The sequence below is a fragment of the Delphinus delphis genome, chromosome 17, assembly GCF_949987515.2.
Source record: "Delphinus delphis chromosome 17, mDelDel1.2, whole genome shotgun sequence".
In the NCBI taxonomy this organism is placed as follows: domain Eukaryota; kingdom Metazoa; phylum Chordata; class Mammalia; order Artiodactyla; family Delphinidae; genus Delphinus; species Delphinus delphis.
The window spans coordinates 58,081,388-58,103,670 of record NC_082699.1 but is presented as its reverse complement, the minus strand read 5'-3'; the positions used below and the strand labels follow the sequence as shown (position 1 = coordinate 58,103,670).

The 22,283-nt window shown below is 39.5% G+C and overlaps 1 protein-coding gene across 1 annotated transcript in view; it reads left to right on the top strand.

Moving 5' to 3' along the window:
- The first annotated feature begins 14,309 nt into the window (after positions 1 to 14,309).
- Positions 14,310 to 22,283, top strand: part of TRPS1 (transcriptional repressor GATA binding 1) — a 252,939-nt gene continuing 244,965 nt past the window's right edge. Inside the window, exon 1 of the mRNA XM_059995083.1 lies at positions 14,310 to 14,740. The gene's annotated coding sequence lies outside the window, so the exon portion shown is untranslated. The remainder of the gene's footprint in view (positions 14,741 to 22,283) is intronic.

The window sequence follows — 22,283 nt, the reverse complement described above, 5'->3', positions numbered from 1 at the left end:
CATGTGTTGTTTCTGAAAGCTAAGCTTTGAATTGGTTTTCAAGCTCTCCCAATGATTGAGCAACTGAGAACACTTGTAATAAATTTATTTACTTCCCGATCATCCAGTCAGCTTGCAACTGAGGGTTCTGCCTGATACACTCATACTCTCTGCTTCCCATCATCAAATGTACACACATACCTGTATCTTTACCTTTCCTCTGATACCAGGGGGCATGGATGCCCTCCCCTATCCAAGGAAAAGGATATGCTACAGATAGGCCATCTGTCACAATCTTAAGGACTTGTCTTCTCACCTTTTGTCCTTTTTTTATCAATCTCTCCCTTTGCACAGAATCTTCCCCTGTGAACATGCAGACATGTTGATGGATCTGCCATCTTTAAAGAAGATGTCTTGCCCCCATACTTTCAAGTAACCAAGCCTCTGGCTCCTTAATTGCCAAACGTCCTAGAAGGGTTATGTGCTCACATTGCTTCCAGTTCCTCACCTCTGACTCCTTCCCAACTCTCTCCATTATGGTTTTGGCTCTCATCATTCCACTGCAACAGACTGTGACAAGGTCTCCAACAACTGAATGCCATACAGTCAAATTATGTAACTCAACCTCTTAGCTTTCCCTGTCTTATAATAGTTTCATTCCTCTTGGATTGTCTGCTCCTTGCCCTTGTTTTTTATCCTTCACATGGGTTGTTTTTTTCCCAGTCTCCTTTTTCTGGCTGAGAAGAAATTTTTGTCCCTGGTTGATCTCTATAGCCTCAGTCCTAGGTGCTCATCTTTCCTATAATTTTTCCAGGAATGATGTGATCTATTTCAATGGCTTAAAATGTCACATGTATACTGATGATGATAATGATGATGATGAGATATATATCTGTATCTATCTATCTATCTAGATCTAGATTTAGATCTAGATATATACATATTCTTTCCTTCCCGGATCTCTTTACTATGAGTTCTAGACGTCACATCTCCACTTAAAAGTTGCACTTGCCCCACTCAAGCATATTCCTTCCCTAGCCTTCTCCTTCCTAGTAAATGGCACACCATCACCCTATTTCTTCAAGTAGATAAACTGGAAGGCATCCTTGCATCCTCCTTTCCTCTTATTTCTCACACTCAATCCATCAGAAACACCTACTGATTCTGCATGTGGATTAACTCTCAAGTCTGCTCACTTCTCTGGCCTCTTTGGGCACTACCCTCATCTCTTACTTAAAGTACTAAGTACCCTGACAGCCCTATAACCACTCATGCTTCAACCCTTGGCTCCAATGGCTTTTCCCTATAAGATCATAAGCTCTATGACAGACGGGTTCTTGTTGGTCTTGAATTTCTTGCTCTTAGCCCAGTGCCTTATACATAGTAATATACAATTGATTAGACTCAACTGGCAGCAAGCTGAGCACTAACTTGTTCTAGAAAGCTGAGGAAAAATCAGCAGATGGTGATATGAATTGGATTTGGATGCTTTATAAATAGAATTAAAATCCCCATTATCACAGCTGCCAGCTAAAGAACTTGAATGATAAAATGGAATATTCAAAGTAGGTGGACTGAGAGGTATATTCATGTTAATGACATTGCAATTTATCTCATTTGCGATGGAAATTGCTCTTAAAATAATTTAATACATCCAACTACTATTAATTAACTGATTAATAGGACAATTGCTGAGCACCTATTATATGCCAGTTACTGTTACCAGTGCAGGAATCCAGCCTCAAACCAAACAGTTGAAACTCCAGCACTTACAAGTCTTACAGCTTAGTTAGGGAGACAGACAAATCAGGTAAATAAGTACAATTCATAGTGTATCATATACTGATCAACATGGAGGATAAAGAATAAAGCAAGAAGAGAGGGTGTAACATGTGGAGAGGGATTTAACATTTTGAGTAGCCAGCGAAGGCCTTGCTGAGGAGCTGACTTTTAAGTAAACACTTGGATGAAGTGAGGGAGAGAGCCATGGGGAAAGCATTCCAAGCAGAGGGAACAGCAGGTGCAAAGACCCTGAGGAGGTAATGTGTTTTCATATTAAATGAATATCAGAGAGGCCAGTGCTGGAGTGGAGGGAACAAAGGTGAGAGTGATAGGAAATTAATTGAGAGGCAAAGTGGGGAGTGGTGGTGGGATTCTTTCAGTGTTCCAGTGAGGGCTTTGGCTTTAATGCAGAATGATATGGGAAGCTATTGGAATACGCTGAATAGAAGTGTGTTACATGATCTGGCTCAGGTTTTAACTGGATCATAAAATATGTTTCACTTTGATTAGCCTGCAAGGTTAGTTGAGTGATGCCAATATAAACCAGGTTCAAAATTATCTTAATTACAGAACTTGTACAAATATTCATTACAGTCCTGTACTTTAGAGCATGTTAGTTATATGATTTTCTGATACTTTGGCCCAAGCAAAAAAATAAAGACCCATTAAAGACAATGAAATAATGCTCAAGGGCACTTACAGTATTTATATTTCTTTATTTTAGAAAAATTAATTCTAAAAAGAATAAGTCACTTGATAAACACAGTATTTCTATAACTGACTAATTTTTAGTGAGTGAAAAGATTATTTTTAGCCTAGTAATTACATATCATCATTAAGTATAAAATATAATATGAAATATCTTAATTGCTTTTTTAGGGAAGCTCTGGGGCCAGACTGCTTACATTTAAATGCTAGCTCTGTCACCCATCAGCCATGTAATCTTGGGCAAGCAATTTCTTTGTGTGCCTCAATTTCCTCATCTCTAAAATGTGAATAATAATAACTCCTTCAAAGAGTTGTTTTGACAGTAAAGGACTTAACGCAGTGCCTGACACAGAGTAAATGTTCTATAATAATAATTATTATCATTATCATTATTATTATTATTACGGTTGCTTATTTTAAAGTTGTTGCATTTAAGAGGGAACAATCAGATGAAAGAATCTTTAAAGAACATTTCGGGTCTAACATTTTATGATTGTATTTGGACTAGAGTAAGATTATGTTGCATCTTGCCTCACACCACAGTTTTATTTTTTGTAAACAATATATCATGGGTAAATTGGAAAATATACATTAGAAGGTCAGAATAATTCCAATATTTTACTTGTTTAACGGATCTTTTAGATTTGGCATAATATCCAGAGTCTAGGTATCTTGTGCTTTTAGTGTTTCATATATTGTCACAGAATAACCATGTTTTAATATGTGCTGTGTTTATAGGTAAACATAAAATAGATACCATCAGAGCCACATTGCGTAGAGTTCAGTAAGTAATAATGAAATACAATGTAAGGGGTGGGTATTTAATCCCTATTAAAAATGATAACAGAAAGATCATTTGAGTTTGTCTCCCTAGATATCTTTAGGACAATAAACTTCTTTTAGAGCTGAAAGCTTATAGACGTAATACATGTAATCATCATTCACACACCGAGGCTAACACTAAATGTAAACCTCTTGCACTGAACAGATTTTTTTTCTTTTCCATTATAGTTTATTACAATTTATTGAATATAGTTCCCTGTGCTATACAGTAGGACCTTGTTGATCTATTTTATATATAGTAGCTGGTATCTGCTAATCCCAAACTCATAATTTGTCCCTCCCCCTGCCCTTTCCCCTTTGATAACCATAATTTTGTTTCCTATGCACCAGATTTTAACCTTGTCCCTCATCATTCTGTGGCCACCAGTGACTTTCTATGAAATCTCCACTTCCGTATGTGGATTTGAATTCCTTGGTCATCTTCTTATGGATGCTTTCAAATATCGAAGGATTATCAACATGTTATGATAAACATTTTGCCTAGTTAGTCTCTTACTTCCTTCAGCATATTTTGAAGGGTATTGTACAAAAAACAGTCTTCTATTAATTCAATAATAGTAATTTGTGAAGTCAAGGACACATGTAATTTAAGATTATTAAATACAACTGCTGATTTAAACAAACATATCTCAAAGCTTGAGAGAGCACAGGGTATCTCAGACATCCTTCTGTTGTTCACAGGAGTTATTGGAATTTGTTTTTGCATTTCCAAATCGTTTCTAACATCGTCATGTCTTTGCCATTCGAGGGTGAGGGTGGATTTGATGTTGAATACTGTCAAAAATTACACAGAGCCAAGTCTGGCAAGAAAAATGGCTTATCGATCTGTGCGATACAATTTTAGGTAAAACATGAAAAGTTATTTGTTTAACTCGCATTGGCAGGCGGACTCTCAACCACTGTGCCACCAGGGAAGCCCCAATTGTAATTTTTTAAGTTCCATAGTAGAACGGTTCTGTGATACTAATTCACATTGGTTTAAGCCATAAGTAAAAGGGAGAACTAAAGGGTTAAGGCTGACTCGGGGTGCAGTGTAATTCAGGGATCCCAGCGATGTTGCAGAACCCAAATCTGTCTCTCTGTGTCTAAAGTCTGTTTTCTCTGCATTCACTCAAACCTTCTGTGGTGACAAAGCTGCAAGAGCTCCACCCTCGCATCTTTGCAGGACCAAGTCGGAATGAAAGATCCAGATTTTCTCTCCAATTGTCCCCCAGGTGTCCGTGGCTCTGACTCTGTCAGGTTCCTGAATGTGAAGCTCTGATAAGCAAGGCCAGAGTCGGATGCTTGGTTTCTTGCAGTGAATCATCATTATGGATTGGAAACGGGGGCTTCTCTTTCTTCAGAGGGAAACTAGTGGACCTTGCTAGGGAAGAGAGAAAGGTTGTTGGTAGCTGAAAAATAGCAAATGCTCACCACAAGTGGAGACACACACACACACACACACACACACACACACACACACTTCGTATTTGCAAGGTTAAGTGTCAAGTCAAAAATCATAGGTTTTAATTTGTTTCCCAGCTCGGCCACCAGAATTAAAATATAGTATAGTGGGGCATTAGACCCTTGACCCAGCTAGTTCTACACCTGACTACATGTGACTTTGGCTATGTCATTGCATATGCCTCAGTTTCCTTATCTATAAAATGGAAACAATGGGAAAACACTCGACCGCTTAGAGTGTTTATTCAGACTAAATGAATTAATAGATGTGAAATACTTAGAGCCTGGCACGTAACAAGCCCTGCACAAGTGTTAGCCATTATTATCACTTAAACGTGTCCTTGAACATTGCAGTCATTCACTGCCTAGGCCTCTGTTTCCTTATTTGTAAAATTAGAGGGAGGATCTACACTGTAATGGAAAGTCAGTGCTCCATAACTGTGCTTTCAGAAGCACACCCTCTAAATAGCCTTTCCTAAGGAAACCTTGAAGCAGGAGGCCTAGAGCCCAGCACAAAGGGGCTAAATTTTACCATGACCTCAGTAGAAATGACATAACTTTCCTCTAATTATATTCAGAACGAGAAACGAAACCCACTGTCAAAAATATGGCTAAGGAATATGTATCTGTTAGAATAGCTTGTATGTAGTTGAGTCATAAAATATCTTCATAAAGCAAAACGATCCTCAGCGCTTCACTCTGCTCTATCAATAGAGTATCATACTGGACACATGACAAAACACGGAGCAAGATTTTAAGTTTGACTAATGACGTTAAAAATCACAGTATAGGGCTTCCCTGGTGGCGCAGTGGTTGAGATGCAGGGGACACGGGTTCGTGCCCCGGTCCGGGAAGATCCCACATGCCGCGGAGCGGCTGGGCCCGTGAGCCATGGCCGCTAAGCCTGCGTGTCCGGAGCCTGTGCTCCGCAACGGGAGAGGCCACAACAGTGAGAGGCCCGCGTACCGCAAAAAAAAAAAAAAAAAAATCACAGTATAGTATTCTGAGCAGTGCATGCAGTGTAGTAGCACAGAGCATAGAGTTAACAACTCTAGCCAGTACTTGAACCATCTTTAGCACATATTCCGTATATTAATCTATACACATTGTTCAGATGTACCTCACAGAAGGGGTTGTTTCTAGATGGTTACTTTACATTCATTTTTACTTTTGTGGTCTAAAGATAGAATTGCCTTTACTCACCTAACATGAGGTCAAGATATGAAGTAACATGTCTCTTTAAGTAAAATAAGATTTGGTTTGAAGTACCTCAAATTTGCACTGGACTCTTAACTTATACAGCAATTAGAAACTCATAGCATAATTGATGTAGTAGTTGAATTCTTCATACGTCTTGATGTTTGAGAGACAGAATAGGAGATATGTTTGATGATGTTTCCTTGTTTAAAGGGCCTCAATATACACATGAATATATGTATATGAACATATATGTATTGTGCTATGATATTCTGCGTGACTGGTTAAATAGTTTGACACGAGTAGTTCAAGGAGCTTGCCCAGGACTGCTTTTAAAATAGAAGTTAAAGAAGGTTGAGAACATATTAGGTAGTCCTGTCTAAAAACTTAGTTTAAGAATAATAGGAAAACAAGATAATTAATATCATTTAATAAAAAGCTACTCACATTGATCACGTAGCTGTCATCTGTAGTCATTGGCATGCCCCTTATCTAAAGATCTCAGCTATTTTTGCAAGAGGTGAATAATATAGTTAGAAGTGAATAATATAGTTAGAAGTGAATAATATAGTTAGAAGTTTCAAATATTACCAGTGTTCTCAACCTCTAAGTCGTGAATATCTCGGGGCTTAAGGAATTCCCCTTATTCCCAGGAGTCTTACCTTGTTTATCTTACTGACTTAATTAGCTTTGAACTATGAGTGTCTGTGCTTCTCTTTCCAGACAGAGCTAGCTCCAGAGTCTAGACTGGAGCAAACTGCACCAATTGTGCAGAGCTCTGCTCTGCTGGGGAAACCCAGCAGCTGGGGCTGCTGCCGCAGATTTGTGGATGCTGGCTGTGGAAGAAGGAGGAGGGCAAGGGAATTAAAACAGTAGAGCACAACGATCAAAGACAATTATCACAGTTTGTAAAGCATTGTCTACCCCTGACTTTTGACCACCCCATGATAATGCAGTAGCCCCAGTGCCTAAGCACTGCAAATAAGTGACCTTGCCCCCCATATCTGAACTACCTTATTCCCAAAAGTTCATGCCTTCATGCATTCACCCAGCTAACCTTTATCAAGGTCTTTCTTTGTATCTTCACAGTTGTAATGACTTATTTAATATATGTCATAGTCAAAGGATCACTCTCTCATTCTTTAGTGAAGACAGAAATCACATGGTGTCCTTATTCTAAATGCATTCTCAGGCCCCACCTCCATTCAATAGGTGAGGCCCATACATTTGTACTTTTTTAAGAAAAGCACCAGCTAGTTTAAGAAGTACTTAATTAGACCATAAAATCCATAAGATGGGGGGGCATGTCAGCTCACTTACCTCTGGGGCACCCAACACCTAACACAGTGTCTGGCACACGATATACTCAACATATATGTGTTTCACTTTATTGAACTATATTTTATTGAATTATAAGGGCTCTGTTAGACCCTAGGGTACAAAGATGATTTTATTAATCAGAGTCCAGGAAGATAAAACGAGGCACACTCAAAGAAAAATTTGAAAAGTGTTTCATTAAGGATCATTTACAAAGTAACGGCAGACTTTAGGGACACAAAAAGAGGTGGAGAAACACCCAGGGCCTAAAAACCACCAGAAGCAGCTGCTCCTGGGCCTAAAATCACAAGGGGTCAGGGTGGGAGGGCTTATTACTGAAGCCCTATGAGAGTGTATCCATGGCAGATGGGCTGCTGGACAGGAAAAAGTCAACGGAATAAGTACCCTGACTGTCTCTCCTCCCATTCTTTGAGCTCATGATGTCATTGGTCAAATCCCTCCAGAATCCAGATCGCAAGGGAGCCCAGGTGATGAAGTGCTTCTTCTCTCATGGCACAGAGCAGCGAACATGTGGAGTGTTGCTTCCTTCCAGAAGCTGATAGTTTATTGTCCTCTGAGCAGTGTACAAGTTCTGATGAACAAAGTTTGGAGTCAAAGTAATAACTAATACTTCTCATTTGATCATTTGTCCATGTCTCCATGGATGTCTGTACACCAGACCATTCAAATTGTCTAGATACACCAAGGAGGAATCAATTGTGTGCACACCAAGATGGAGTGTTAACTAAATGGAAGTTTTCATTTACCAGGTGGTCACACACTCATAGACACATGCACATGTACACACACACACACTTCCACGGGATTCATGTGACCCTGTGAAACGTGATCCCTGTGAGAACCTGGAGGTTTGGATCTATACCCTCAATTAAGTGTCACATGTGTTTGATAATTTAGTGTATGGAAAAATGAATAGCTATCAGTAGATTGACATATGCTAAAATGATTCAATATTTTTATGTTAAACAAGAAAGAGAAAAAACACTGTGAATGTTTAAAGAGATTGTTTATCTCTACCTCACTTCTGTAACTTTCCTAATGTATACTTCTGGCTCCTAAAACTACAAATAATCCCTTCCCATCTAAGAATTCTCAGCTTTCAGCCTCATTTTCTATACGCTCACATTTTAATGCCTAGGATTTAGTTAAAGATAATTTAATTCACTATTTTTAGAGCAACGTGGAATTATGAACCCAAACTTAACGATAATGAGGACAATATTTCAGAGCAGGACAAACATCTTCTCTGATACAGTGCCAAAAATATGCTGCTGAGATGAAGCCCACCCTGAAGCTTCAATTGGCGCATCACGCATCAGCCCATATGTATTAAGGAAAGAAAGAACAGAAAGAAAGGAAGAAAAGGCCACATGGAGCATTTGAAACTTGCACTCCATAGTGTGTTTCTAAGTAAAATGTAAAGAGCTTGTTCCAACCTCCAAATTCAATTTAACAGATGTTACTCAGTACCTATGACTCAATGGTCTTCTGCCCTCAAGGATCTTACAGTTTAGCAGAGGAGGTGGTTAGGTCAACAAACACCATTATATAAGTCACTGGGTTGAATCCCCACCTAGAGAGAGAAGCGATCCTATGGAAGCTTACTTCCTGCATTGCTGATTCTGATTTGGAATTTGGGAAGACTTCATGCAAAAGGCAGAATCTGAGTTCGATCTTAGAAGAAGACAGGGTATTCAGCAAGGAGAGCTGGCATGAAAGGGCTCTTCAAAGCCTTCTAAGTAGAAGGTGGTGGTAAGGATAAAACAAGACATTTGAAATGTCAAGTGGATCTGGGGAAGGGCGCAATCAGTGGGTTAGGACCGTGTGGAAGAACGGAGTGAAGGATGAGGCCAGAAGGTGTTGGGGACTAGGTTATGGGCGCCCTTGAATGCCCTCCGCCCTTTTTGGTGTAATTCTTTTGGCAGTTGGGAGTCGCGGGAATTTTGTCATGAGGAATAAAAAATGCAGAAGGGCGATGACCTGATCTGGTAGCTCTGTATGATAATGAACAGAGGGCGAGAAAGGGAGGAGGAAAAGCTCCATGGGATGTCTTGGGGGAGATGATGACTTTTTAATCTGGGAAGGGTCCACGAGGATGGAAAGATAGGGAGGTACAAAAGTCTTTAGAAAGGGAACAATGGGAAGACTGGGCAACTGAGTGGACATGGGCCCTGTGGGGAGGGTATTGCTAAAGATGTCAAGTGTCTAAGGTTTCTGGTCTGGATGACTCATGCCTTTACAGGAGATAGGGTTTGTCTCTTTCCTTCCTCCTTCCATGTTGTCTGTCTTTACAGGCTCCTCTTCCTAAGTTATGATATTCAATATGTATCACCCCATTCAGATTCACAAGTTTCAATTTCCAGTAGAATATTTCAGTCTGAAATTTAGGCAGAATTGGGTGTTGGGCTTGTTTATATACAACTGAGTGTTCATTGCACAAAATTGGAAGAGTGGATGGGATGAGAAAGTATCATGGAAGAAGATCCCAGAGCAGAAGTTAGAAATATGGAGAAAATTGGAAAACACCTACTTTTCAGGGTCAGATGGTGCATCTGGGTTAATTCAGATGTAAATGCTGTCTCTGGTGTGAGATAAGGGAAGTGAGTCCAGCTATCTCTCGCAATGGCTTGGATACACAGTGCTGAGCTAGCCTATATAAATCTACTTTCACTCCAAAGGATAGTATATAGTTGGACATTCATAAAACCTAATGAAAAATCAAGAATTGTTATTATTATTCTCAGGCACCCAGGCAGGGATTCTGTGTATATGTTCATGTGTATGCATGCATTCTGTGTGTGTGTGTGTGTGTGTGTGTGTGTGTGTGTGTGTGTGTGTGTCTACACCTCAGAAGTTTGTTTCCTCTTTTAATTAAATAAAGCCCATGTTTGTTGGCTTTTAGGGCGGGCTGCAAGGCCCATCTGTTTAACTAAGCAGTTAGTTGCCTGATATTGCAGGGGGAGGATTGGCAAGTGTTAAGTGTGAATTTGAAAACAAGATACAGGCTATTTAAAGCTGAATTTATCTTTAATAAATTCACCCAGAGATGTTCAGGAATAGGTAGTTTGCAAAATGATCATAATTTTGCAGAAGAGTGTTTTTTCTAAAAGGTTGAATGGTGTGTGATTGCAAGAAGAAAGGGACTCAGGGAAGTTCATCTTTGATACACACTCTGTTGCTTGTCTGACTCTGAAGTAGGGCAGCCTGCTTCAATAATTTCTTTTGATATGCTGGAAGGCCAAATGGTCTTCCATTTCCTATGATATAGTACGGTCTTGAGAGCAGATAATACATAAATATTTTCTTGTTAGTATGTGTTGAAGCAGTTGGCATTTAGGACAGGGGCTGTCAATCTTTGAGGTTTCTGAAAGGAATTGCAATTTATGATGCGTTAGAGTAAACAGTTGGATTACATTTCTGAAACACGTGTTCCATCAGGTAAAATCATTGTGATTACAGGCACTGGAGCTGTAAGTAAGTTATGTGCTAAAAGGTTGAAATGTAAAACAAGTATGCTTGTGCTTAACTACTAATCCGTCTTTGTATCTCTGCTGAATAAACTACAAGAAAAGGGGGGGAAAAGAAGTTTACAATAATAAAACAGAAAAAAGTATATTACATAATTTTGAGAAATAAATAAGCATTAATACAGCGCAAGGAATTGTTTCATCAGTGGTCCAGCCATCAGAGAAAATTCCAGAATTCAGAGAATTAAGGAAGATTATAAATAAGTTATTTCAGTTGGAAGTTATTCCTTTTATTTGCTTTTTAAAATTTCTCTTCATTTTTTCTTTATTTTCTGATGTATCCTACAAAAAGGCAGGTTGTCATTTTAACATCCAGGCTCCATTGTTCAGAAATGCATTGCAAATAAAAGTGAAAGCATAGAATGGTTTTAAGAGCTTTGCATATGTTTGACAGCAGAAGATAATAAATGTAAATAAATCTTTAATATTTCCCCTTATTCAGTTTGTGCCATGCAAATGTCAGGACTATAAAAACAAATCAACAAACATTTGAAGGAAAACAATATACGTAGCTTATTTTATATATTAAAAACAACTGTCAAACAATTATGACCTCATGTATTAGCTGGTTGTTTTGAAATATTCCTACTAGAATTAAAAAATGCTAATGCCACGAGGGCCTTTGAGCTTAAACATATTGTGTCAATCAAGAGCATATGTAATATATCTAAACCATGAGGTAAAATTTTTCTTCATAAATTATTTCATAAATAAATACATAATTTGCTTGAAAAAGTTTACAAAAAATATCTGTGCTTCTATTAAGTTCTCCACAGATCTTTTGTGGTTAATGTAAATGGATTGATACAGACAGCATTTTGATCTGCTGTATATTCCAACTCAAAATACTAAAAGGAACATGAAGAGATTCTTCATTTCTCAGGCAAACTTCAGCAAAATTGAGTCCGTGAAACTTCATTCATTACATTTTTAACTGACCATGAATTTGTTGGCTTAGTATCTGAAGTGTAACCTTATCTTTTCAATTAAAGGACATAATTCACCCTCAGACCTTTGGCTTTAATTTTTTTTATACAATATATAATTTGGTGTACACTTAATGGTGAAATTTTTTTATTATTACAGGTGGAAAGACACCAGCCATCTCAAGGGTTTTGTGCTCGCAAAAGCGTGTAATTTTGTTTTTTTGAACCAAGTTAATCAGTGATTGTTTCATGTGAGTAAATTTACACTCTTGACGATTGCCATAGACTTGAGGGTGACAGAGAGGAAAAGATCACTTCCCTTTTTAAAATATCATTTAAATCTTGGCGAGCAGATGGAGATTAGGGGACGAATCCTTGTGATAGATTGTACTATTTAACTTTGCTGCTAAGATGCTATAGCCTCAGTTTTTATCAGTTACATACCAGCTTCAGCAGTTTTAGGTGGTATTAACCCTTTAAATACACAAATGGTTTTACTATTCAGATACAGATTTCAAACTTTATTTGATCTAGTATTTTTAGTTAGTCATGGCTAAAGAATGTTTCACTCAGATCCTTTTTTTTTTCCTGAATAAAAATGCTTCTCACTGTGCCGTGCATATTTCCATAAAAGTTGGTAAGCTAATTTATGGCTTAAAAAAGAAAATAAAGTTCTATATTTAATATATGAGTACTTTTTACAGTGGAAATTGGTGGTGGACAGTATTAAATGACTCTGGTGTGGAAATACGCAGGTGGTCATTAGTGGCTGACCATGAGTTTACTGAAGATTTTGATATTAATTTTCTCTGCAAGCAGGACTATATGTAAATCTAACTCTCTTCCCAAATCCACTTAAATTGATGATAACATATGAACAACTGCATGCATATGAGGTTCACTGTCTTCTCACTCCTCTAGGGAATATATTGTTTGCCTCATTGTAAAACTGTATTTTGACTACTCTTTTACCTAATTTCTCTACTGCAAAAGTACTATTGTCTTTCTACTACTCCTAAAGAGTGTATGGGACAGGATACTAAAATTCTGGAACAAAAGTGGTACAAAAGGAATCACATGTCTGCCTGACTATGTGTATTAAGCAGAAATGAAGACCTTACAGCAAAAGCAGTAAAGTTCTAAAGAGCATATACTTTTTTTTTTTAATGATTGGCTTTTTCACTTCTGATAATAGTATGTTTCAAAAATATACTCATCTTTCCTCTGAAAAGATGCAAGAATCATTTAGTGAAAATATTTTAGAGGAAATTACTTCATCTTCAATTCACAGATTCATGATTCGTACCTCTCTAAAACTCTAATTTTAATCATTTTATAGTTTGGAGAAGGATGTTTCTCCTTTTAGCACAAAAGTTTAAACTGACTTTCACTAGAGAAAAAACATGCCACTTAAAGTCACCCACTGAAGAAAATGAAGTCCAAACGCCCAAGAAATGTTTACTTAGTTTTTAACACCTACCATACTTCAAATACTGTCTTGGTCCTCTTTTATGTATTGTTGATCTTCAGAAGTTAAAGAAAAAAAAAAACTCTCTCAATTCAGTAACTTCATGTTGAGAGAATTTTATTTAACAATGAGAGTATCTGAAGATGTGAATTGGTAAAAAGAATGTCATGCTTAAGTCAGAATTCCTTATCTGCTACTAAAACCCCAGAGAGCAGCAGGTATTAATCTTGCCGCATTTGAATAATGTTCCCATTTTATCTATTTTGTAGTACCCCCTTTAAGCACCCATTGAGCTTGCTAGCTTCTCTCCAGCTCAGAAAACCATAGCAACCTCAGTCCTCACTTCTCCAACTCAGGATAGAGTTCAAGTTGTTCCCCTCCAGCCCTCTTGCCATCAAACGCAAGGGAAACCCTGACCACCGACTAGGTGTCCAAAGACTTTCACGTCCTAGAAGAAGGGGGAAGGGACACACACACACACACACACACACACACACAGACACACAGACACACACACACACACACAGACACACACACACACACACACTCTCCTGCGTCGTTTAATTGGGAGCGAGAAGAGAAAGTAGCAACTGAAAAGGTAAACACTTTTAGAGTTCTTTTGATTGTTCAGGAGAGCATCTCCGAGTGTTTGGGGACCGTCGGTTGGGCCGCCGCGCACTGGCCCCCACCTCCCCCCCCCAACCCCGCGCCACTCCCCAAGGTAGGTCCCTGTCTTTATCACATTATTCCTAAAGCTTGCGGATTTTTCCTCCTTGTCCAGCTCGCGCGTTCCCACATGGGGGGTGGGGGAGGAGGAGGGGGGAGAGGCGGGGCGGGAAGGTAGCCTGGTCCCTGCACCTCGCAGCTCTCATTCGCCTCGCTCCGACTCGGGCGAAGTTCTCGCGCAGCCGGCTGGCCGCGGCCGTGGCCGGTCCGGGCGGGCGGCGGCGGCGGGTGCTCGGAGCCGGGCGGGGCGGCGGCGTCGGCGGCGGCGGCGGCGGCGCGGGGACGCGCGCTGTCTCTTTAAGGGAGCTCGGTCTGGGGTGGCGCTTTCCTCCGCGAAGGCTCCTTTGATATTAATAGTGTTGGTGTCTTGAAACTGACGTAATGCGCGGAGACTGAGGTCCTGACAAGCGATAACATTTCTGATAAAGACCCGATCTCACTGCAATCTTAAGCGTCCTCTTTTTTGGTGCTGCTCCTTTCTCCAGACCCCGCGTCCTCTCGATCGCTCTCTCGCCTTCCTAATTTTTTTTTTTTAAACAAAAAACAACACCCCCCCCTCCCCTCTCCCACCCGGCACCCGGCACATCCTTGCTCTATTTCCTTTCTCTTTCTCTCGCTCTTTCTCTCTTTTTTTATAAGGGGGGGGGAGGGAAGGGAAAGGGGGGGAGGCAGGAAAGACCTTTTTCTCCCCCCCCCCATAATCCAAGATCAACTCTGCAAACAACAGAAGACGGTTCATGGCTCTGGCCGCCGCGCCACCATCTTTCGGGCTGCCGAGGGTGTTCTTGACGATTAATCAACAGGTAAGGAGGGGAGGCCCGGGCGGGCCGCGGGGCCGGGGGCCGCGGGGGGTTCGGGGGGCGCGGGAGCCCCTCTGCCAGGCCCGGAGAGCCGCGACGCGAGTGCTGCGCCCGCTCGTGTGTGCGCAAAATGTGGGCGATCGCAAGCGGGGAGCCCTGGGAATTAAAAGTGACTTTCTTTGGAAAAAAAAAAAAAAAAAGCAGAGGGAGAGTGTGCAGAAAGCCAAGCGCAGGCTTCTCGGGTTTCACATGCATTTTCTTTCTTCCTTTTTTGCGCGTGTGATTTCTTTCTTTCTTTCTTCCTTTCTGCTCTCTTTTGCCCCCTTCCTCCCTTACTTTTGGTGGGTCGAAGGCATCTGAGTCTTAGAAACGAACGACTTCAAACTGCAGTAGCCCTTGGAGTCAGGAGGGTCAAGTTCAGCCACCGGGGAGGAGGAAAAACAAATCCCCATTTGCCAAAAAAAGAAGTTTCAGTCCGGTGCCCCCTCCCCCTCGCAGCCCCACTCCCCCTCGCTGTCTCTTTCTGGCTGATTTTAATTCTCTCCTACCGGGCGCAGCGGAGGAGCTGGGGGTGGTAGGACCCGAGGGGCCGCCGCCGCCGCCGCCAGTTTTCTGGGGCTCCTGACAAGCGGGGAGCAGACTAGGCACCAGCATGCAGAGTAGTAAGTTGGGCGAACTCGGGAAGGTTGGGAGGGTCACAGAGAGGGGCCTTCGTGTGGTCCCCAAAGTGGGAAAACAGTACAGGACTGGCGTTGGCTTTGAAGAGTTTGTAAAGCCAGGCTTCAAACTTTTTTCCCTTAAAGGCCCAGCTGGGCTGTAGATGGAGGGTGTCGCATCCCCCGATGCACCCGCCTCTGCGCGGCTCAGGGCAGCTTGACCGAGGGGTCTGTGCCCTGCCCGTGCCATGTGGCAGGCCTTGCAGCCAGGGCGCTTCCGTAGGGGCTGAGGAAGGGGCAGACTTCCTCTGTGGTGAGGATGATGCGCCCTGTGTCGCGGGTCAGCGGACACTGGCCGGTGATTAAATGCCTGACAGCGGTGGGACATCCAGGCGGACGGGCGCTTCGCCTTCTGTCTAGTTCCTGTTTGGGTTCTAGAGAAACGCATCTTTGAAAGGCCAAGGCAAACACCGCTGTCCCTTCAAATAACTCCAGGATTATAGGACCCCATGAATAATTTGAGGGTGAGGCGGAGGTGGGAGCCCTTTGAAGTGCAAAGCTGTTTTTGTGGCTGGGAAAGCTTTTTTGTTAGTACCTGTGTGAGATGGTGGTGTTTCCCCTTTTCCCCAGGGAAGTCAGTAACTGTTTTATGGCCCTAAGACTCTAAAGCAATTTAAGTTAGCGGGCGAGAGGGACTGGTGGGTTTCTGAGGGAATCTTGGACGTCTTAAATTTTAGGTCTCGCTTTACTTCCTTATATCGTTTTAGGCCTCAGAATTGATACTATGAAAGTGAGTAAGAGCGATGGATCTTAATGATGAATCCAAATTATGGTAGCATATTCATCCTTATCCTATTTTGGAAAATCACAGCTAGAGTTTTAAGTGAGGTAAGTGAAGTGAGAAGCTTAGCGGAGAAGTTAAATCCAGCTAGGCCGATTCATTGAACTTTCATAGATTCATTGAACTTTTGTAAACGCACCAGGTGAACAGGAAAGGGTCTGAGAGCACAGCAAGTACAAAGGGAAAATACAGATAGGGCCTGAGACAAAATTACCAAGAAATGCTTACTCTAGGCCTGGTTGTTGGCTTAAAAATTTGATTGTTCAAAGCAAAAATAAAATAGGAAGCTTCCAGCCACCTCTTTCGAGTTCTCCAGCTCTTAAGTTAAAACCTATGGATCTTGCTGGCATTGTGTTACTTTTCCTGCCGGTTTTAGGAAAAGTTGATCATTTAGAAAAGTCTGCCAGAGTTAAAAATGCAAGGGGCAGCAAAGGAAAGTCATGCGGGCGGCCAGTTCTTGACGTGGACAAAATGAGAATGAAAGTTTCTGAGCTCACTGTTGTAAAGTTTCTTACATGCTGCTCATTTGCTTAGGCCACTTTCTCAGATATTCCACCAGTTAATGTATAAAAGCAGACTAGCTCTAAAACGGTGTGGGCTTTTTCTCTTTCCCCAAGTATGCCAGGGTTGTGAATAAATACAGGGTTTGTATGGGAAGATGAATCGTTTCCTGTAAGTTATGATGCTGACAGGACAGTCTGGAAACGATACCAACATTTTGAGGATTTTTTTTTTTTTTTTTACCTTTAAGTGAAAGTTTATTAATGACGTGCTTAATCTTAACAAGTCAAACATATCATTCTTAGAGCTTCTCTGCCCTCAGATTTCATAACTTCCTTTTTAAGCTATACCCTTGGATGGAAACATCTCTAGATTCAGTTAAATATACAGGGCCACCAACGTGCTAAAGTTTGACAATTATTTCTGGATATTAGTAATGTGAAAATAAAACTCCTAAGAGGGAAACAGAGTTTTAGTGCCAACGTTATGACTTGATTTCTCTAAATGAGAGGCATTCCCTAGCTTCATTAATACTGTTGGCAAAGTATTATTTACAATCGGCGAGTTGACGTTTATGGCTTCCTGATATATCTGTTATATGTTAGGATATGTGTGTGTAGAATACTTTTCCACTCATAGTAACAAAGTCGGACCCTCTCCAAATAAATGGTGGAACACAGCAAGTTCCTCACAAAAAAGTTAGTCACTCTTGAATTTTAGACGCTGCAAGGGTCTTTGCTGCTTTTTAGACTTTGTCCTTTGTCTCTTAAAGGTAACATTAAAAGGAGAAAAATGTCATAAGTAGCTGGGAAGTCTGACTTGGTTTTAGAGCTCAGCATTTTAAAGAGTAGGATTTTACAGGATTTTGTAAAATCTTCTACATACTTGCTTAAAAATAGGTTAGAATCCGTATGTGTGCTAGTCATAAGTGAGTTACACATGGCCCTACCATATTTTCAGTATTATTTTTACTTTTCTTTTAAGTCACATACCACTCCTGAGTTTCCTCTGATTTCCACAGGGTAGGTCTCACTAACACACACAAGGAAATCTTCATTCATAAGGAAAAGCTTCAAAGCAGGGAAATGAATTCATCTGTGGAAAAGCTGCTTTTTAAGATTCTAGTATTTCAGTGATGTTTCTATTATTATTATTGTTATTATTTTTGATGTGTGTGTGTGTGTCTGTGTCTTGTGGGGAGGGAGGGAGAGAGAGAGAGAGAGAGAGCGCGAGAGAGCGAGCGCGCGAGAGAGAAGAAATACAGACTACGGTTTGCAATTAACGACCTGCACATTTGTACTAAATACACAGGGTGATAAGTTTTAATAAACTCTTGTCTTACCTTCTTTGTTGAAGTAAATAAACATTACTGAAAGTTTTCAAAGGGCTTGCAGCAAATTGTTTTTGAGGTAGAACTTTATTTTGAATTTGAAATGAGCACAGATATTGATAACAGGCCTTTAAATTTTTTTTATAATACATGTATGTAAAAATTTTTTTCCTTCAGTACCCCTTTTGATAGCAAACAATAATGTAACAACACTATACTATTGTGTATAAAACAAAACAGACTTTAAGAAAGTTAGGGGCAGGTGTTTATAATTGATTTAAAGGGAAAATTATTATTTTTGTAAAAAGTGATGCACTTAAAATAAAATGACTGGTGCACATTAAAACATATTCTTATTAAGATATTCTGTGGTGTAAAATGCAGCCATTCATTCAACAGGCTGACAACTTTCCACTTGGTATTTGCCTTTGCTTAATTTAGTTTCCGCAGGACAGCTAGTGTGGTAGTCTGCATCTGTTTTTGGCAGGCATAGAAAACTATAAACTCAGACAGTTTTGTCTCAAATACTGCAGCTCACAAGTTACAATCAATTTGATAAAAACAGGCAAGTTTTATGGACTTGCTTTCTGTTGTTCATCCTTGGTCAAGCTTTCAGGTAACAGAGGGTTCTTTCTCTTCCCCTCTTTTGCTGGTTATAAGTACTAATAGCCTTGATAACTAATTCTGAGTCTTGTTTACTCATTTAGCTTCCTTAATTATTGCTGATTGAAATTTGGGGAAATTAATGACAGCATGTCTAGACTTGGTTTTACTTTGATTGTCTATCTATGTGATAACATAGATAGACATATTCTATATTCATCTTTTGATACCACCATACAGAAAGAAGTGAATTCTTTGTTACTATTCTAGTTATGATTTATGGAATTGTAGGGTCCCTCTTAGATAAAATATGAAGCAACTCTTACAGCTTTTGTCAAGTAGAAATTTAGTCTGATTCTCTCAAGGCACTTGTAATCATCATGGATAGAGAATACTAACGCACTTTGCAGTTCTTTATGTTGAAACAATTGAGAACAGTTTTTTATAATTATCAAAATTATTTACCTCCGAAAAGCTTTAACCAGTAGATTAAAGTAAATATGTTAAAATACCAAGTGGTATTTTATACACTGTTCAGTAGCAAACAGTTTTGCGGAGGGAGGGAATAACCACTTTTAAAAATTTATCCTCGGGTGTAAGTGGGTCTTAAGCCGTTTGTTTATTTGTATAGGATATTCTATTAATTATATATGGCCTATCACTCAGTGGTTCTCAGATCGCTGGGAACCAAATTCGTTGGCCTTTGATTTGGTTCTCTGATGGATATAATAATGTAGAATTTGGTTTAGGTTAGAAAGAGAGCTTTGGGTTTACGGAAACCCCTTTGCTGCATTTGCAGAAGGATCTATGGATGAAAATGATCTAAATTGTTAAGAGTGAGTTAGATGAAGAAGCCTGGCTGGTCGCTGCAGCTGTAGTAGCTGTTATGGTAGCAATGTCTACTTTTTGTCGTTAAACTTTTTTCTTTTCCGAAGAGCACAAATCCAGGCAGCAAAATGAAGATGAAATTATCTATGTACTTCACATTTGAAGCATCAGTGGAAATCATTTTCTGATTCAAAGTTATGATCGAAATACAAATAAACATCAAAACACCCCAAAGAAAGACACGAAGGATATGCTTTTTATTCCTAAGTATGTTTCACTAAAAATAAGAAAGAAAACTTTTAATTTTTAAAATGTTTCTAGCTCTTTAAAAACCTGCAGTAAATACTTTACAAGTGGCTAGACACCTTCCCTGGTGGTTTAGTTTATACAAGCAGGAAACTTTCTCTCTTACTCTTTCTCTCTCTCTTTCTTGTTTTCTTTAAACCAACTGACGTAATGCCAAACTTTTCTTTAAAAGAACAGACAGAAGTAATTGGTAGCTTTTAACTTTTAATAATGTTCTGGATTGGTTTTAGTGGCCAAAATGCCATTTAAAAAAAAAAAAAAAAAGTTCAAGTAAGAACGGGCTTGTGGCCTGAGGAAGAAAGGCTCTGTTGATGCAGTTATTTTTATTCTGTTTTTCAATCTGTTATTAAAAATCTTTCCTGCTGAGCCCTGCTGGATTTCTCCAATTGCTCTCTGTGATGGCTGGTGCATTTCAGGTTACCGTAACTTAAACAGTTTTTGGGTTTTGGGGAGAGTGGGTATTTGTGTTGCGTTATTTCTTTCTTATTTGGGGAAAAAAAACCATTTGTTTTTGTTTCATTTGACATGAATTAATTAAGATTATCAATGGCGACAGGTCAATGAATACGTTTATATAAAGAACGCTACACCTGTTAGCAAGAGTCTGAAATGTGGAAGTTTAATTGTGACATTAATCATTTTTATGTGCAGAGGAAGGAAAATAGATGAAACTCTACAAAAATATATTTTTAGATCAAAAGCGTTAATTTTAAGGGTCATTTTGTTTCTGTGGGCCGCCCTTTTTGCTCACAAATTTAGATGATAGTTTTTAACCCTATTATCACACAGTGTTTTTAGTTTCCTTTTTTTTTTTTTTTTTAATAGTCATTTTCTCTCTTCCTGGTCTTGTACAGGCAAACAGAACTTTCTCCAGTTAAGAGATAACTTGGTGATGTTGGTTGACATCAGGGCAACTTCAGAAGCTGGCAAGTAGGAGAATCTTTTCAGAGAGCAAAAAGATTTGTGCCAGTTTTTCCGTCCTTGGAGAAAGACGTTCCACCCAGAAATGGGGCCCTGTGCCCCATTTGGTGGGCCAGAACTGACTATCGACATTTCTGGTAGGAATTGTTCGGAAGGTTTAAATCTTATGGTTACTTGTCTTGGTTTAAATCTTACAGTTACTTGTCTTGGACTTTGCGTTTAACACCAAATTTGTTCTGAGGGTTTTTGTTTTTGTTCTGTTTTCCTTTTACACAGAGTGTGTTTTAGAAATAATATATACTGAAAATTAGGTATCATACAGATACCTTAAAATGTCTTTTAAGGCATTAGTAATTATCATGAAAAGCATTCCGTATATTCAGGGAAGTAGAAGTGTTCCCTGCGTGGAAATTTGATGGTTTTGATTTACCTTACGTTTTTCTCATTTTTTCTTGTGAGAACTACAGATTTCAGTTCAAATCAGAGGCATTTTTTCTCTGCTAACCACTCTTTTACATAAGGATGTGTCAGGAAAAACTGTAGGAACTTAAGCTATAACTTGTTCGCATCAGCATAGAGAGAGTATCTTAGAGTGAGTCTTGATTTATGTTTTACAAAGTTTTCAAACAGGAATTTCAGGTGATGGGTCTCTCCGTCACTACGTTTTTATTGAATGAATATTGGTTTATTACTGCAAAACTGAGGGAACAGTAATAAAGTTTGGTGAGAAGAGAAAAAAAAGGAAGAGAGAGGTGTTCAGAGCCGCAGTCCTTTAATATCAGTAGTTTGTTTACTGTTCAGTGGTGGGGAGGGGTTGGAGAGGCTTTGTGGAAGATGATACCAAAAAAAAAAAAGAAAAAAATCCATCAATTGCATATAGGATCCCCTCCCCTTAAGGTTTACTTAAACAATATGTTTCGGTTTTGCCTCAAGCCATTCCGCACCACTTCTGCTCCAAGAATCCACCACTATCTTGGTTCCTGAGCAATTAAGGATGACCCTTTCTGTTATATAATGAACTGCAGTATTGTTTGAACAAAGGTAATGTATTTTGATTTGTGTGATATTCTGGTAACTAGTAGTAGGATGTCTGTAGTATGAGAGGAAATCTAGCATTGTGAATGCTTGCAAATGGTTGATGTATCCACGGTATGTTTAAATTACTGCTGATATGTGTGCAGCGCTGTTGCAGGTATGTGTAATGTATGTAGTATTTGTGGATGGACGATACGTAGATACACCTTGATGGTGGAATCCACTTTGCTAAACAATTAATTCTACGCTTTAAAACATAAATCTTTTAAGGAGCTACATGACCTACTTTATAAAGTCTCAAAGTTTGAAATGCGTTTGGAGTTTAAACATAATGAAGCCATCATGATCATAATACTTATACCTACGCTCAATTTACTAAGAAATTTAAGAAATGACAAAAAAGCTGTACGTCAAAATGCCGCCTTGCAGTGTATTCTGAGAAATGCTTCTGCAGATAATTTTTTTTAAATCCCAAATTTCTGTTGAGAGGAGCAGTTAAGTGACAGTGCTGTTTCTGAATATATC